Below are 18,568 nucleotides of genomic sequence, written 5' to 3'. Positions count from 1 at the left end.
GCATGCCTTATGAGGATAGGCTGAGGGAGCTCGGTCTTTTCTCCTTGGAGAGACGAAGGATGAGAGGAGACGTAATAGAGGTGTATAAGATGTTGAGAGGCATAGATCGGGTGGACTCTCAGAGGCTTTTTCCCAGGGTGGAAATGTCTGCTACGAGAGGACACAGGTTTAAGGTGCTGGGGGGTAGGTACAGGGGAGATGTTAGGGGTAAGTTTATCACACAGAGGGTGGTGGGCGAGTGGAATCGGCTGCCGTCAGTGGTGGTGGAGGTGAACTCAATAGGGTCTTTTAAGAGACTCCTGGATGAGTACATGGAGCTTAATAGGATGGAGGGTTATAGGTAGGTCTAGAAGGTAGGGATGTGTTCGGCACAACCTGTGGGCCGAAGGGCCTGTTTGTGCTGTAGTTTTTCTATGTTTCAAGCGGCATTTGCTTAGCAATAACCAGCTCCTGATCTAATTACAGCCTTGATTCAAACATGGATGAAAGAGCTGAACTCCAAAGGTGAAGTGTCACAGCCCTTGACACCAAGGCAGCATTTGACCGAGTGTAGTAGCATCAGGAAGCCCGAGCAAAATCGGAGTCAATGGACATTGGGGAAAACTCTCCATCAGTTGCAGTCATACCTAGCACAAAGGAAGATGGTTGTGGTTGTTGAAGGTCAATCATCTCAGTTCCAGGACATCACTGTCGTAGTTCACAGCAATGTCCTAAGTCTAACTATGTTCATCTGCTTCATCAATGACCTTCCCTCTACCATAAGGTCAGAAGTGGGGATGTTCACTGATGACTGCATGATATTCAGCGCCATTCACAACTGTTCAGATAGTGAAGTAATCCATGACCAAATACAGCAAAACTGGACAATATCCAGGCTAGGGCTGACATGTGGCAAGTAACATTCCTGTCACACAAGTGCCAGGCAAGACCATCTCCAACAAGAGAGGGTCTAACCCATCACCCTTTGACATTCAATGGCATTATCATCACTGAATTCCCTATTATCAACATCCTGAGGGTTACCATTGACCAGAGACTGAACTGGACTAGCCATAGGATGTTGCCTGGGTTGAGGAGCATGCCGTATGAGGATAGGTTGAGTGAGCTCAGCCTTTTCTCCTTGGAGAGACGAAGGATGAGAGGAGACCTAATAGAGGTGTATAAGATGTTGAGAGGTATTGATCGAGTGGACAGTCAGAGGCTTTTTCCTAGGGCTGAAATGGTTGCCACAAGAGAACACAGGTTTAAGGTGCTGGGGAGTAGGTACAGAGGAGATGTCAGGGGTAAGTTTTTCACTCAGAGGGTAGTGGGTGGGTGGAATGGGCTGCCAGCAACAGTGGTGGAGGCGGATTCGATAGGGTCTTTTAAGAGACTTTTAGATAAGTACATGGAACTTAGTAAGATAGAGGGTTATAGGTAAGCCTAGTAATCGCTAAGGTAGGGACATGTTTGGCACAACTTTGTGGGCTGAAGGGCTTGTATTGTGCTGTAGATTTTTCTATGTTTCTATATAAATAATATGGCTATAAGTGTAGGTCAGAGGCTACGAATCTTGTGGTGAGTAACTCACCTCCTGACTCCCCAAAACTTGTTCTCCATCTACAAGGCACAAGTCAGGAGGTGGTGGAATACTTTCTAGTAGTCTGGATGAGTGCAGCTCCAAACAGCACCCAAGAAGCTTGACACCATCCAGGAAAAAGCAACCTGCTGGATTGGCACAATTTCTGCAAACATTTAATCCCTCCACCAACAATGTAGCAGCAGCGTGAACCAGATGCACTGCAGGAACTCATCAAGGCTTCTTAGACAGCACCTTCCAAACCCGACCACTACCATCCAGAAGAACAAGGGCTGCAGACACAAAGGAACACCAGCAGCTGGAAGTTCCACTCCAAACTAGCCACCATACTGACTTGGAAATATATTATCGTTCTTTTATTGTCGCTGGGTAAGATCCTAGAATTCTCTCACTAATAGCACTGTGAATGTACCTACAACACAAAGAGAAAATGAATGGGAGCAGGAGGAGGCCATTCAGCCCTTCGAGCCTTCTCCGCCATTAATGGCTGATCTTCCAACTTCCCCCCATATCCTTTGAATCCCTTCACCCTGAGTGCTATATCTAATTCCTTCTTGAATTCATCTGTGGTGACGAATTCCAAAGGCTGACAACTCTCTGAGTGAAGAAACCTCTTCTCATCTCTGTCCTAAAAGGTTTACCCTGTATCCTCAGATTATGACCCCTGATTCTGGATACCCCCACCATTGGGAACATCCTTCTTGCATCTACCCTGCCTAGTCCTGTAAGAATTTTATAGGTTTCTATGAGATCTCGCCTCACCCTTCTGAACTCCAGCGAATATAATCCTAACCGACTCAATCTCTCCTCATACGTCAGTCCTGCTATCCCAGAAATCAGACTGGTAAACTTTCTTTCCACTCTCTATTGCAAGAACATCCTTCCTCAGATAAGCAGACCAAAACGGCAAACAATATTCCGGGTGTGGTCACACCAAGACCGTGTATAACTGCATTAAGACATCCCTGCTCCTGTACTCGAATCCTCTCACTATGAAGGCCAATGTACCATTTGCCTTTTTTACTGCCTGCTACACTGGCAGGCTTATCTTCAGTGACTGGTGTACTAGGACATGCAGGTCTCGTTGCACATTCCCCTCTCCTAACGTATGGCCATTCAGATAGTAATCTGCCTTCCCGTTTTCACTACCAAAGTGAATAACTTCACACTTATCCAAATTATACTGCAGTGGCTCAAGAAGGCAGCTCATCACCACCTTCTTAAGGGAAGGAATAGGCAACAAATGTTGGCCAAGCCATCAATGCCTATATCCCAAGAATAAAAAAAATGTTAGATGTGATTTGTGACTTTGATAAGAGCCATTTTCGTACCGATTTGATTTGATTTGATTTATTATTGTCACATGTATTAACATACAGTAAAAAGATTTGTTTCTTGCATGCTAAACAGACAAAACATTCTGTTCATAGAGAAGGAAACAAGAGAGTGCAGAATGTAGTGTTACAGTCATAGCTAGGGTGTTGAGAAAGATCAATTTAATGCAAGGTAACTCCATTCAAAAGTCTGACAGCAGTAGGGAAGAAGCTGTTCTTGAGTCGGTTGGTACGTGACCTCAGACCTTATGGACATATGGATGGCAGATTCAATATAATGCAGATAAATGTAAGGTTATGCACTTTGATAGCAAAAATAGGAAAATAGATTATTATCTGAATGGGTGTTGTTGTCGGTAAAATAATACCTCTGAGATTGTTAGTGAGTCAAAATACAGTGGCGTTATTTTCAAAAGCTTTTGGGAGAAGCAGGTTCCTAAAAACGGTCTGCCAAACTTCTCCCTGAGTACATATAAGTGTGGGTATTTATACATCATGGTTCCCAGTCCCAGTCATAACGCAGTCCCCGGTTCCCGTCACGACCCGTAGTTCTTCCGGCTCCAGTCACAACCCGCATTTCCTGGCTTCAGTCACGACCCGCAGTTCTGCCGGCAGCTTCGGCAGTTTCTCCCTTTAAGTAACTTGTGTGGTTGCGGCTGTCTCAGCAGGATTCCTCCTTTCAAACAGCCGTTATCGCGCTTTAACATCTGCAGCTGTTTAGCTAGCACACAAGCCTGCACAAACAGGTAAGGTTTGCAATGCCCTTGCACAGATTCTAGGTACAAAATTCATTAACCCTTTACATTAACCCTTTCCCTTCTTCAGTCCCCCCTTTTGGTCGGGGCCAGGTCCAAACACGGCCCCATGACCAATTCAGAGCCAAATGTTACCAGCTTATGGGCCCACCTCCTTCATCAGGAGATCTGCCCCTTCTGCCTGTACACTTGCATTCGGCATAATCCAGGCTGTTACCGTTTTACAACAAGCATTCAATAATGCCATACAAACACAACAAGCGACAACAATGACAATTAATACAATCAATCCATGCATCAGGTATGATCCCCACGACCCGAACCATTGCCCCAGCCATCCCGGAGGGTTATAATTATGATATTGGCTCCCTTCATCTTGTATTATCTTCGCTACTCGTTTGATATGATCTGCCAAATGAGTTATACTTTCCGAATCATCTGGGATATACGTACAGCATTCGGATCCAATTATAGCGCACGTTCCTCCCTGGGAAGCTAACACATAATCGAGTGCCAATCGGTTCTGTAAAGCAACAGTCCGGATAGCTACAACCTCGGCTGATACCTCAGAGATGGCTGTGCTCACCTCCTCGAACCCATCTCTAGTTTCATTTGCAATTCTCTCTAAGGTCGAGGCCATATGTATAAGTTCCTGAGCTGCTTTTGTCGTCCCATAAGGTGGGTAGGCTATCATGAAGAACCAGGCTGTCTCACTAATGGCTTGCTTAGCCCTAAGCAGGTGTATCTCGGGATGGTCCCGTATGTCAGTGTAATGGTGAATATAGGGCACCACATATGCTAAATAACACGATCCTGCCCAATCCCAGGGAAGCCATGGGCAGGCATTGTTTCCACAGACAAAATAAGTACCATTATATGCAGTCATGCTGCTCATATAAGTAGAGGAGAGGTTGACTGGGACATTGGCAGTGGGGCAATGGATTGTAATCTGTTGCACCAAAGCCCAGGCACCACTGGTGACGTTAACCTGCTGGGTACAGTAGCTATAGCCAACAGGTATGGTTCCGTTTCATACCAAGCAGATAGATCCCCCTTGATGGTTTTTCACAACGAAGTGGGGAGGAGAGTCTGATCTATTATAGCTAGGCTGGTAATGGTTCTTAAAGGCTGATAGAGTGCATCGTCCGCCTCTTAATCCCAAAACAGCATCGCTGTCACTGACATTGAAAGTACCTTGCATAGTGGTGCCTGATGGGGTTTTAAATGTCACTTTCCTTGCCCCGTCCTGGGTTCCATTCTGATTCAAAATCCATTCTACCATTTCTGGAGTTGACAAAGGGACAGGGAATAAAGGACTTCCCCCCTTTCCTCCGTGCATGGAAAAGTGTGAGCAGACCCAGCACTTGCTCAAATTTGACTGTAATGCATACAAGTGAGACATATACATGAAAGTGTTCACGTGATGGGGTCTGATTTTAAAGGATTGGTACAATGATCGCTTGGATTGGCCAAATCTCGTGTTGATGTACTCATCCTCCCGAGCCCTCTGCTGTTGCCGGGTACAGGTCCATCCCAGTCCCTCAGCTAGACACCGAAAATTCCAGTTACACCACATTACATTGCATGGGAGACCCCAATCACATCGCCCCTCCAACAGAGTTGGCAACATGGTATGGTTAAGGAATCCCAAGCAGCGGTCCCTATGGGTAACCTCCCAGGGGCCTATTCCATGTGTCGGAAGGTTATCGTTACAGAGATGCTTGAGATGCTCTGTCCCCAAGTCTACACAATTCCACCTATACTTCCCTCCGTAACTAGCAGGGCAAGGGTCATGAGAAGCAGCAAGAAAATCATCCTATCACTTAATCATAACCCGCGCGACCGTTATACAATGGACCAAAGGCTATATTGCCCACGCGCAACTTCCCACGCACCCGTTCAGCTTGCTTGGAGATCAGTCATCTCATGAACCTGTGAATTGAGCACATTACATATTTTTCCAATTGGCGCCAGTATATTCTTTCAACTGAGTCCGATGTTTCCAGACGTCCCTTCCTTGCATATCTACACAGGCACAAGTATCACCACTGATTATGATCTCATGGGGGCCATTCCATTTGGGGGCGAACCCAGGCTTTCCAGGTAACGTCTTCACCATAACCTTGCTGCCTGCCGGGGGTACCTCAGGGGTCTGTTCTAGCTCATTTTGCTCATCCTTCGCTACTTGGTTTTCCCTTACTGTTTTTTGCATATCCTTCAATTGGGCGCTTAGTTCTAAACCATATTGTCTAATCCTATCCCGTAATGGGCCTACATCTGCCCCACCGGTAATAATGGACTCGGGCAGTTGCATAGCCCTTCCGGTCATTAGCTCATATGGTGTCAACCCGGTGGTTCGATTCGTAGTGGCTCTGAGTTTCATTAATATAGTGGGCAACACCTCGGTCCATCTTTTTCCTGAGTCCTGCATGGCCTTTGCCAGGGAGGTCTTGAGTGTTCTATTCATACGCTCCACCATTCACGAACTTTGAGGGTGGTAAGGTATGTGAAATTTCTGTTTTATCCCCATCAGTTGACAAATGGTTTTTACTACCCTCCCCGTGAAGTGTGTGCCTTGATCGAAGTCTATTTGTAACGGTACCCCCCACCTTGGGATAACCTCCTCAGCTAATATTCTTGCCACAGTAGTGGCAGAACAGTTTTTTGTCGGGAATGCTTCTACCCATCTGGTAAATTGGTCAATGATCACCAAGCAATAGGTTCTCCCGTGTGACTGCGGAAGAGGCCCTGTAAAGTCAATTTGTAGATGTTCCCAGGGACCCTTAGGGCGAGGCTGGTGCCCGATCCTGATGTTTACAGGCCTTCCTGGGTTATACTGGGCACAGGTTACACACCAATGACAATATTGTGCAATGTCCTGTCCCATTCCTTTCCAACACCACTCCTTCCCTATACTGGTTGTCATGGCATCTCTTCCCACATGTGCCAGTCCATGATGTAACTGCATCAGGGTGTGCTGGATACATTCTGGTGCTAGAACTCTATCATTTAGTCTCCATACACCCTTTTCATCAGACGTAGCTCCTTGAGCTTTCCACCTTGCGCGTTCTTCTTCAGGTGTGTCAGCATGTAGCTGTGAGATGTCTATCGGGGATTCAACTTTAACCGAGGCAGCCGACACGGCTCACACTTCTCCTGTTTCTAAGGCTGATTGTGCTGCTTTGTCGGCTGCCTGGTTTCCCTCAAAAATATACCATTTAGGGCTTTGCTTATCTGGTTCCTTTTGGTGTGCCTTTACTTTCAATAACGCGGCTTCCAATGGGAGCTCACTGGCATCCAGTAAGGCTTCGATTATCTGTTTGTGCTTGACTGGAGTGCCTCCTGTTGTAACAAATCCCCTTCTTCCCCAAACGGTCATATAGTCATGCACAATTCCAAATGCATATCTACTGTCGGTGTAAATGTTGACCCTTCTCCCCGCCACCTCAGTAAAAGCCTGGGTCAAGGCCACTAGTTCGGCCACTTGTGCTGACACACCTCCCTCTATCCTTCCTGCTCGGATCACTTGTAAGTCCGCGTTTACCACCGCCCATCCCGTTCGCGGTGACCCGTCTACATACTTCCGTGACCCATCCACAAACAGGGTCTCCTCTGGTGCCTCCAAGGGCACATCCTTTATCCTATTTTCCTCTATCTCCTCATCTACGTTGCCGCATGTGTGTGGTTTCCCTTCACCCAACATTCCTTCGGCGGGGTTCCCTCTCATGTCTCGTACGATAGTGATGGACTTAATGGGTGGGAGAAGCACTGCCTCCCACTTTGCCCTTCTCATATTTGAGACGGACTGTAATTTTCCTGTGTTTAACATTTCCACCAAGGTATGTTTGGTGTGCAAGACTATATTTCCCATCATTACAATGGGCTCGCTAACCTTTACTGCCCATGCTGCATAATCCAGCGCGGCTATACATTTGGGTAACCCGGTTACTACGGAGCCCTCCGCTGTGGAATAATAACCCACGGGTCGCTGCTTATCCCCATGGACCTGTGTGACTACTGCCGAGTAAAACCCCCCTTCATTATTACAATAGATGTGAAAATCTTTACTAGCGTCGAGCAACCCAAGTCCCGGAGCTGACATTAGTTCTGCCTTTAGTTCACTATATGCCTCTTCCTGTTCTGATCCCCACTCTATAACTTCTAGAGTGGGTTTCCCCCCTTTTAATAGCCTTTGGATTGGCTCAACTAATTTGGCATATTCTGGTATGAAGTTGCGGCTGTAATTAAACAATCCCAAAACCTTCCTTACCCCTCGGACAGTTACTGGCCTTGGCATTTGTTGCATCACCGTTTTCCTGTCTACGGGCATTTCCTTGGTTCCTTTGGATATTAAATGTCCCAAACCTAATACCTGCAGTTTTCCTATTTGGGCCTTTTTTGGGATTGCCTTTAGTCCTCGATCTTCTAACTGCTTCAAGACCCAGTATAGTGCCGTCTGGTGTTCCACTTTAGTTTCAGAGGCTATCAAGATGTCATCTACGTACTGTAAAATAGTACTCCCTTCCGGGAGTTGCACTTGTTCCAGTATCTTACTCATTACCCGGTGAAATATGCACGGGCTGTTATGAGGGAGCCTAGTCCATGTATACTGCTTATCACCTACTGTGAAGGCCAATTTATCCTGTGAATTAAAATCCAAAGGGATGGACCAAAACCCATTGGCAATGTCTAATACTGTAAAAATCTCATGGGATGGTGACAATCCGTTTAGGATGGTGGAGGGGCTGGCCACAATGGGATGTAGTTTAGGAGTTATTTTATTTAAAGCCGTATACTCAATGGTTAATCGGTAACTCCCATCCGGTTTGGACACCGGCCAAGTCGGGGAGTTAGTGGTACTAGTGGTCTCCCGCAGGATCCCTTTTTCCACCAAACCCTTCACAATTTCCTCAACCGCCTTCTTGGCTTCGGGCTTAATCAGATATTGTCGGTGAGGTTTATGCTCCGGACCTTCCACTATTATGGGGTCAATTTTAATTAGCCCGGTATCTAGTTTAGTTTTTGCCCATATCCCTGGGACAGAGGCGCAGATGGCGCTAAATCCATTATCTTCTAACTGCCAGTCACGTCCTATTGCAGATGCAGCATGGACAATTCCTAAATGGTTTACATATGTTCCTACCCTGTCTTTTCTCCCGTCGCGGCGGGGCCAAATCAATTCGCCCTTCCCGCAATCTATTAAGACTTCGTATTCCTTCATCAGGTCATTTCCCATAATAGTTCCTTCATTATTTTTACATACATAAAATCACATAGGTATATACAGGTTATTAATTTCTACTAGGGTGGTTTTGCTTAAATCGGCAGGGATCTTCTGTCCGTTAATTCCTCTTACATAAATCATTTTATTAGTGGTGGGTAAGGGTAGGTCAGTGATAGATATGGAGGCTCCCATGTCCACCAGCATTTCACATTGTCTGCCCCCTACTAGCGCAGACACGTACAAAGAACAAAGAACAATACAGCACAGGAACAGGCCCTTTGGCCCTCCAAGCCCGCGCCGCTCCCTGGTCCAAACTAGACCATTCTTTTGTATCCCTCCATTCCCACTCCGTTCATGTGGCTATCTAGATAAGTCTTAAACGTTCCCAGTGTGCCCGCCTCCACCACCTTGCCCGGCAGCGCATTCCAGGCCCCCACCACCCTCTGTGTAAAATACGTCCTTCTGATATCCGTGTTAAACCTCCCCCCCCTCACCTTGAATCTATGACCCCTCGTGAATGTCACCACCGACCTGGGAAAAAGCTTCCCACCGTTCACCCTATCTATGCCTTTCATAATTTTATACACCTCTATTAGGTCACCCCTCATCCTCTGTCTTTCCAGTGAGAACAACCCCAGTTTACCCAATCTCTCCTCATAACTAAGCCCTTCCATACCAGGCAACATCCTGGTAAACCTTCTCTGCACTCTCTCTAAAGCCTCCACGTCCTTCTGGTAGTGTGGCGACCAGAACTGGGCGCAGTATTCCAAATGCGGCCGAACCAACGTACTATACAACTGCAACATCAGACCCCAACTTTTCTACTCTATGCCGCGTCCTATAAAGGCAAGCATGCCATATGCCTTCTTCACTACCTTCTCCACCTGTGACATCACCTTCAAGGATCTGTGGACTTGCACACCCAGGTCCCTCTGCGTATCTACACCCTTTATTGTTCTGCCATTTATCGTATAGCTCCCCCCTACGTTAGTTCTACCAAAATGCATCACTTCGCATTCATCTGGATTGAACTCCATCTGCCATTTCTACCCTCCTTCTTACCCAAACTTGCTGGGGCTGCCCCTTGTCAGTTTGTCCCTTCTGTGGTGACAAAGGAAACTCTTCCATGTTTGCTCCAACAAGTGGCCTCTGTGTGGCCATCTTTATTGCAAAATTGGCAGGTAGGTGCCTTTCTTTTCTCTCCCTTTGGAGCCTTACTCTGGCAAAGTAACCTGGTTTTCCACCCTTTGGTTTAGCTCCTCCACCGTTTGCACTAACATTTTCCTGTTTTATTCGTGGGTATGGTTTCTCATCTGGTCCATCTTTAATTCCAGATGCCCATTCTACTAATTCATCATAATTCTGGGTACTGATAACTCCCATTTTAAGGATTTTTTTGGTGAGCTGGCGACAGCCCGTCTTTAAATGCTTGTAAAAAGGCTCTATCTGTTCGGGCAGTTTCGGACATTCCCGAACATTCTTGGTATACTCTAAAGAGTCGCTCCCCAAATTCGGAGGCTCCTTCACCCCTTTGTTGTTTAGTATTGGTAATTCTGGACCAGTTGGTTGGTGCGTTGCCCAAGACTCATTGGACTTCCGCCTTAAACCGATTAAATGATTCAATCATTGCATCGATCTCGGCATTTGTCTCTGTCGCGAACGTCCACCTTCGGCCTTGGTAATCCAACCGAGCTCGTTTGGCGGCGTTAGCTTGGTCCGCTCCGTCACCCATTAGTCTCCACTTGTCCTATGGGCAAGCGGCCCGTACCAACTGGTGTATATCCCGCAAGTGTAACTGGTGTCCAACCCAAATGGTGTCCAGCTCTGCCCAAAATTTGCTATTGCTACTTCGGGGCTGGAGCCTTCCCAGAGATGCCAAAACTTGTTGTCTTTCTCCTGGGGTAAAGGGTTTGTATCGGGCAGTGGGATTCTGTAATGTCCCACCCCGAGTTATGGGAGCAAGATCATAGATCTCCTCCTCATCGGGGTCGAAGTCTCCTACGGGTGCCATGGGTTTTACGGCCGGCCTACCGGGATAGGGAGGCCCCAGCTGGGTCCTCTGAAATTTGGCTTCTCTCTTCTAGTTCTCTATTGCGTGATTCCAATATTTTGATTCTTTTTTTGTCGTCAGCCCATTTCTTACCTGAGACTGAGACCTGTTCAATTAATCCAGCCAATTGGTGAACTAAGAGAACTCCAATTTTCTTAGTTCTGTCTTTCTTTTCCTTTTCCAACCATTTCCGTTGTTGGTCTGGCGGGTGGGATGAGTCCCACCCCCCTTTTCTCATCTGTTTAATGAGTTTGTCCCTCTCAGTCATATATTCATTTATCAGGGATCCCTGTCCTTGTGATCCCGCCATAATACCGATAAGTTTATACTCACCACCTGCAGTCTTCTATTCTCCCTTCTCGCTCTCCCCCTCCTAGGTCACTCTTATCAGAGTCCGGTGATACCTGTCAAGGCGATCAGATCCCTCCGTACCACCGCTTATACTATTAAGCCGGCTTTTCCTTCTACTCCGGCAATCACTCAGTCTCTTTCTCACTCACGTCTGAACATCACACCCCAGGCATCTCTTTCTCCAGTCTCTACACCCACTTCAAGTCCTGACCTTCGCGTGAGGGATTTCCCCTAACAACCGGTCTAAGGCTGGTGTTAGAGACGGATGCCTCCTTGTCCATATGTGTTCAGTTCAGACGTCTTTCACTCTCACACTCTCTCATCACAGATGATTGTCCACTGTAGTTTGACCCTACCCTAATAGGTTCGGCATTCTATTCCAGTACCCCGGTTGTGGCCATTCAACCCGGGCCCGCAAACGAATCCTGTTTGTGACGCCAATTTGTTGTCGGTAAAATAATACCTCTGAGTCAAAATACAGTGGCTTTATTTTCAAAAGCTTTTGGGAGAAGCAGGTTCCTAAAAGCGGTCTGCCAGACATCTCCCTGAATACAAATAAGTGTGGGTATTTATACAGCATGGTTCCCAATCCCAGTCACGATGCAGTTCCCGGTTCCCGTCACGACCCTCAGTTCTTCCGGCTCCAGTCACGACCCGCAGTTCTCCCAGCGGCTTTGGCAGTTTCTCCCTTTAAGCAACTTGTGTGGTCGCGGCTGTCTCAGCAGGATTCCTCCTTTCAAACAGCCGTTATCACGCTTTAACATCTGCGGCTGTTTAGCTATGTTTAGCTAGCACACAAGCCTGCACAAACAGGAAAGGTTTGCAATCCCCTGCACAGATTCTAGGTACAAAATTCATTAACACTCTTCATTGACCCTTTCTCTTCTTCAGGTGTAAATTGAAAGGGGTGGATACTCACCGAGACCTTGGTGTTCTCATGCATCAGTCGCTGAAAGTAAGCACGCAGGTACAGCAGGCAGTAAAAAAGGCAAATAGTATGTTGGCCTTCATCGCAAGAGGATTTGAGTATAGGATTAGGGATGTTTTACTGTAATTATTTAGGGCGCTGGTGAGGCCACACCTTGAGCATTGTGTGCAGTTTTAGTGTCCTTATCTGAGGAAGAATGTTCTTGCCATAAAGGGGGTGCAGCAAAGATTTGCTAGGCTGATTCCTGGGATGGCAGATCTGTCCTATGAGGAGATTACAATCGGTTAGGATTATATTCATTGGAGCTTAGATGAGTGAAAAAAGATCTCATAGAAACTTATATTCAAACAGAATTAGACAGGGTAGATTCAGAAAGAATCTGGGGGAGTCCAGAACTAGAAGTCTTGGTTGAGGATAAGGGGTAAACCTTTTAGGACTGAGGTGAGGAGAAATGTCTTCACCCAGAGGGTTGTGAATGTGTGGAATTCATTACCATAAAAGTAGTTGAGGCCAAAACATTGTGTGATTTCAAGAAGGAATTAGATATAGCTCTTGGGGCTGGAGTGATCAAGGGATATAGGGGGAAGACGGGATCAGGATACTGAATTTGATGATCAGCCATGATCATAATGAATGTTGGAACAGGTTCAGAGGGCCGAATGGTCTACTCTTGCTTCTATTTTCTATGTATGTTTCTATGTATGTTAACTGAGGAGAAGCTGACGCCCAAAATTATGTGTATCGTTTTCTTTAGAAATGTTGATGAATATGCTGAATATTTCCAGTACTGTTACATTTTAATACTGAATAACCTCATGGAATTTACTCAGTTCAAACAAATGTATATACCATAGGGCAGGATTTGCTTCACCAAGTACCTTCAACAGGGTAAGGCCTCATCAATGTTTATTTGATTCACTGGTCCTGTCTGAGTGAGGAAGTGTACCGGAATTCTCCGAAGTTGCACACCCCACTACTGCTGCCTGTGAGAATGGAGAATTTGGCGCTCAGAGAAATCTCCGTTCAAAGCAGTGGGACCGGAGATTCCCAGCTGCAGAATTACCAATAGTGAAACCAAGGGCCAAGGATTTTACCATTGCGTCGTGCCCATTTTCGTTCGCGAAAACGTGGTAAAGTCGGGGATGAGGCCATTAACGCGATCCATGCCCGCATCCGCGCAGATGGCCACTTTACGGAGGCCCAGGAATGGCCGCGATCCAATTTGCGCCCGAAATCACTCCAGCAACAACCATTATTTATTTAGTGCCTTTAAAATTACGCCACATAACAGATGGAGTTTTTATAACAAGTGACAAAATGTTGGTTAAAGACATATCTAACAGAAGTGAGGCGGTGCAAAGCCATACAGGGAAATGATACATCATGGAATTCCTGTATGGGAGCCAATACAGTTCAGCAAGCACAGTCATATTGGGTGAATTGGATAAGGTGCAAATTCAAACATGAAAGGTAGAGTTTGTTCATGGAAGGTATAAGGTGAGAGCAGCCAGACGCTGTGTTGGCACATATCAGGTCTGAGGTTAAACATACCAGGAAAAACAGGCCAAGAGAAAACCAATTTTGTTGGATGTTTTGGGACTAAAGTTCAGGGACTGATCACATACCCCAGAAACCAATTAGTGGGGGCACAGAAGGATCAACATTGGCACAATTGTTCTATAAAAAAGGTTACAGTTGTGGTTAATACCTTTTCAGCACAATACTGTCAAGTGAAACCATTGAAGAGAGAAGTGCCACTGAAGGAGGATTGTTACTAATCAGATCAGATCTGATCGACCAGCAGTCAACATATGTATGAGATAAATGTTTGTTTTCTAAAATGGCTTTGTACCTCTTTAAGTTTTAACCTTTGTCTTGCCAATAAAAGCTGAAGGATCTGTGGTACATTGTGTCAGTTGTAATTCTCAATCACAGTCACAAAGCCCATAATTCAAAATGGCTGTTTAGCTGCTTTGTTAACCTGTTCTGTCATCAAAAGATTTGTGCATAAATAGCCCCAGGTCTTGGTCTACCTGCACTCCCTTTAAAATTGTGCCATTTACTTTCAATCATCTATCCTCCTTGTCTTATAAATATAAATCACATCACACATTTCTTTGTTGAATTTCATTTGCCATGTGTCCGCCCATTCCACAACAGATATTGCCTTGAAGTTACTTTCTTCCTCATTGTTTACTGCACTTGCAAACTTCACTCCATCTACAAATTTTAAAATTGTGCTCTTCATCCCAATTAAGGCACAGCAGAAGCTTCTGTGGTTCCAGTATTGAATGATGGGGAAATACAGTTGCCATCTCCCTCTACTCCAAAAACTAACCATCACAACCTCTCTGCTTCCTATGCCTTAGCCAATTTTGCATCAATGCTGCTGCTGGTCCCTTTTCCCATTGACTTCAATTTTTTGATTTGATTTATTATTGTCACGTATTAGCATACAGTGAAAAGTATTGTTTCTTGCTTGTTTAACAAAGCATACCATTCATAGAGAAGGAAAGCAGAGGGTACAGAATGTAGTGGCTCGAGTGTGGAGAAAGATCAACTTAAGGTAGGTCCATTCAAAAGTCTGCTGGCAGTAGGGAAGAAGCTGTTTTTGAGTCGGTTGGTACGAGACATCAGACTTTTGTATCTTTTTCCGATGGAAGAAGGTGGAAGAGAGTATGTCTGGGGTGCATGGGGTCCTTGATTATACTGTCTGTTTTTCTGAAGCAGCAGGAAGTGTAGACGGTCAATGGATGGGAGGCTGGTTTGTGTAATGGACTGGGCTTCGTTCATGACCCTTTATAGTTTCTTGCGGTCTTGGTCAGAGCATGCTAACAAGCTGATTATGTAGTACTTTTGTAAGTCCATATAAACGTCAACTCCACTGTCCCCATCCATACTCCACTGCATTGAAGTGTCAGTCTAGATTACATACTCAAGTCCATGAAGTACAGCTTAAACCCAATCCTCTGATTCAGACCCAACTATACTACGACTGAGTCACAGCAAACATCGTGGGTGCGATCCAGCATTCGTGTTAGCCCTGGCCGCAAATTCCATAATTGCTGTTAAATCGCGCGAGTGGTCAAAAATGGGATTTCCACCAACGAGATCTCAATTTGAGATCTTCCCCACCCCCAACTGGTGAGATATTCAGGTTCATGCCCAGAATAGGCATTAATCTGATTTCCATACATTTTCATAAATTAACATATCATTACTGAGTTTGATGCCATAACATCCGCCCACAACATTTCACCCCCCGCGTCCCCCACCCCCACCGCCTCCCCCCCACCCCGCCCCCAGTGGCGCAAATCACTACTGGTTTTCAAAAGTGAAAACCAGTCATGATGACCACGCCAGGGGCGCCCAGGTGCCTGTAGCCAGCGGGGGTTGAGGGATATGCTGGACATTGCCGCCTGGCACCTTGGCTGTGCCCCCAGGAGTGCTCCCTGGCACCCTGGCAGTGCCCCCAAGAAGCAAACCTGCATCACCTCTCCAGTCTGGGAGTCCATTGCGGAGGACTTTGGTGTGCCTTTTTTCTGACTTTATCCAGGGTGAGCTTGTCAAGAACAGGTGGGAAAGATTGTAGACCAGGAGATTGACGGCCAACATCACTGCCCTCATGTAATTCAGGGACGATGTCACCGGGATCACTGGGAGGACTGGAATCAATCCTGTGATGAAGGGGAGATTGGTTTATCCCAGCAATCTGGGGTAGGGTGAAACACCTTGACCTTCCAGGAGCAGCATTTACTCAAGGATTCAGGATGGGCCCCTCAGGCACCCAGAGGATGAGTATCAGCCAGCCACCAGGAGCCTCCAGCTGGAACACTCCAAGAGTGCACAGCTGTTCTGATTCCTGCCTGTGACTCCCATTCCCTCAAACTACTAGAGGACATCCGCCATGGTCAGCGCAGATATCAGGAGGTAGCAATCAGCAGGCTGCCTTCACTCCTGCTGCAGATGTCAGGGCTGCACCCAGATGTAGTGGTAAAGTTAGGAAAATTACCTGATGTGCTGCCATTGTAAAAGTATTGCACCTTTGTGAATACATTTAATGTTTCTGTGAATGGTTCGGTCAACCAATGGTATTGTGATTATATACATTCGAATTCTGTTATTTTGAGATTTATCCATCCTCTCACTCAGCGATAGTATTCCTCTGTGAGATTCATGTGATGTCAACCCCACTGAAGGTAGAACAAAGAAAATTAGTCTCTGCACCCTTGTGTGATCACAGTAAGACGTTTAACAACACCAGGTTAAAGTCCAACCGGTTTATTTGGTAGCAAATGCCACAAGCTTTCGGAGCCTTAAGCTCCTTCTTCAGATGAGTAGGAATTCTGTTCATAAACAAGGTATATGAAGACACAAACTCAATTTACAGAATAATGGTTGGAATGCGAATCCTTAAGTCTTAAAGGTACAAACAATGTGAGTGGAGAGAGCATTAAGACAGGTTAAAGAGATGTGTATTGTCTCCAGACAGGACAGCCAGTGAGATTCTGCAAGTCCAGGCAAGCTGTGGGGGTCACAGATAGTGCGACATGAACCCAATATCCCGGTTGAGGCCGTCCTCATGTGTGTGGAACTTGGCTATCAGTTTCTGCTCAGTGACTCTGTGCCATCGTGTGTCGTGAAGGCCGCCTTGGAGAACGCTTACCCGAATGTCAGAGGCTGAATGCCCGTGATCGCTGAAGTGCTCCCCAACAGGAGAGAACAGTCTTGCCTGGTGATTGTCGAGCGGTGTTCATTCATGTGTTGTCGCAGCGTCTGCATGGTTTCCCCAATGTACCATCCCTCAGGACATCCTTTCCTGCAGCGTATCAGGTAGACAACGTTGGCTGAGTTGCAAGAGTATGTACCGTGTACCTGGTGGATGGTGTTCTCACGTGAGATGATGGCACCTGTGTCGATGATCCGTCACGTCTGTAATTCGGTATCTTTTGTTATTGCAATGGAGAGGGATAGGGCCGTATGGCAGGGCAAGGTTTACAATTGGGGGAGAGGTAATTATGATGCGATTAGGCAAGAATTAGGGGGCATAAGATGGGAACAGAAACTGTCAGGGAAAGGCACTAATGAAAAGTGGAACTTTTTCAAGGAACAAATACTGGGTGTCCTTGATAGGTATGTCCCTGTCAGGCAGGGAGGAAATGGCCGAGTGAGGGAACCATGGTTCACAAAAGAGGTGGAATGTCTTGTGAAAAGGAAGAGAGAAGCTTATGTTGGGATGAGGAAACAAGGTTCAGATGGCTCGATTGAGGGTTACAAGTTAGCAAGGAATGAGCTGAAAAAGGGGCTTAGGAGAGCTAGGAGGGGGCATGAGAAGTCCTTGGCGGGTCGGATCAAGGAAAACCCCAAGGCTTTTTACTCTTATGTGAGGAATAAAAGAATGACCAGGGTGAGGTTAGGGCTGGTCAAGGACAGTAGTGGGAACTTGTGTATGGAGTCAGTAGAGATAGGCGAGGTGATGAATGGATACTTTTCTTCAGTGTTCACCAAGGAGAGGGGCCATGTTTTTGAGGAAGAGGTGTTACAGGCTGATAGGCTGGAGGAAATAGATGTTCGGAGGGAGGATGTACTGGCAGTTTTGAATAAACTGAAGGTCGATAATTCCCCTGGGCCTGATGAAATATATCCTAGAATTCTTTGGGAGGCAAGGGATGAGATTGCAGAGCCTTTGGCTTTGATCTTTGGGTCCTCACTGTCCACGGGGATGGTGCCAGAGGACTGGAGAGTGGCGAATGTTGTTCCTCTGTTTAAGAAAGGGAATAGAAATGACCCTGGTAATTATAGACCAGTTAGTCTTACTTCGGTGGTTGTTAAATTGATGGAAAAGGTCCTTAGGGATGGGATTTACGACCATTTAGAAAGATGTGGATTAATCCGGGATAGTCAGCAAGGATTCATGAAGGGCAAGTCGTGCCTCACAAATTTGATTGCATTTTTTGAGGAGGTAACTAAGTGTGTTGATGAAGGTAGGGCAGTTGATGTCATATACATGGATTTTAGTAAGGCCTTTGATAAGGTCCCCCATGGTCGGCATATGATGAAAGTAAGGAGGTGTGGGATAGAGGAAAAGTTGGCCGATTGGATAGGTAACTGGCTATCTGATCGAAGACAGAGGGTGGTGGTGGATGGAAAATTTTCGGACTGGAGGCAGGTTGCTAGCGGAGTGCCACAGGGATCAGTGCTCGGTCCTCTGCTCTTTGTGATTTTTATTAATGACTTAGAGGAGGGGGCTGAAGGGTGGATCAGTAAATTTGCTGATGACACCAAGATTGGTGGAGTAGTGGATGAGGTGGAGGGCTGTTGTAGGCTGCAAAGAGACATAGATAGGA

Source organism: Mustelus asterias, chromosome 15, assembly GCF_964213995.1.
Source record: "Mustelus asterias chromosome 15, sMusAst1.hap1.1, whole genome shotgun sequence".
NCBI lineage: Eukaryota > Metazoa > Chordata > Chondrichthyes > Carcharhiniformes > Triakidae > Mustelus > Mustelus asterias.
This window is presented reverse-complemented; position numbering follows the sequence as displayed.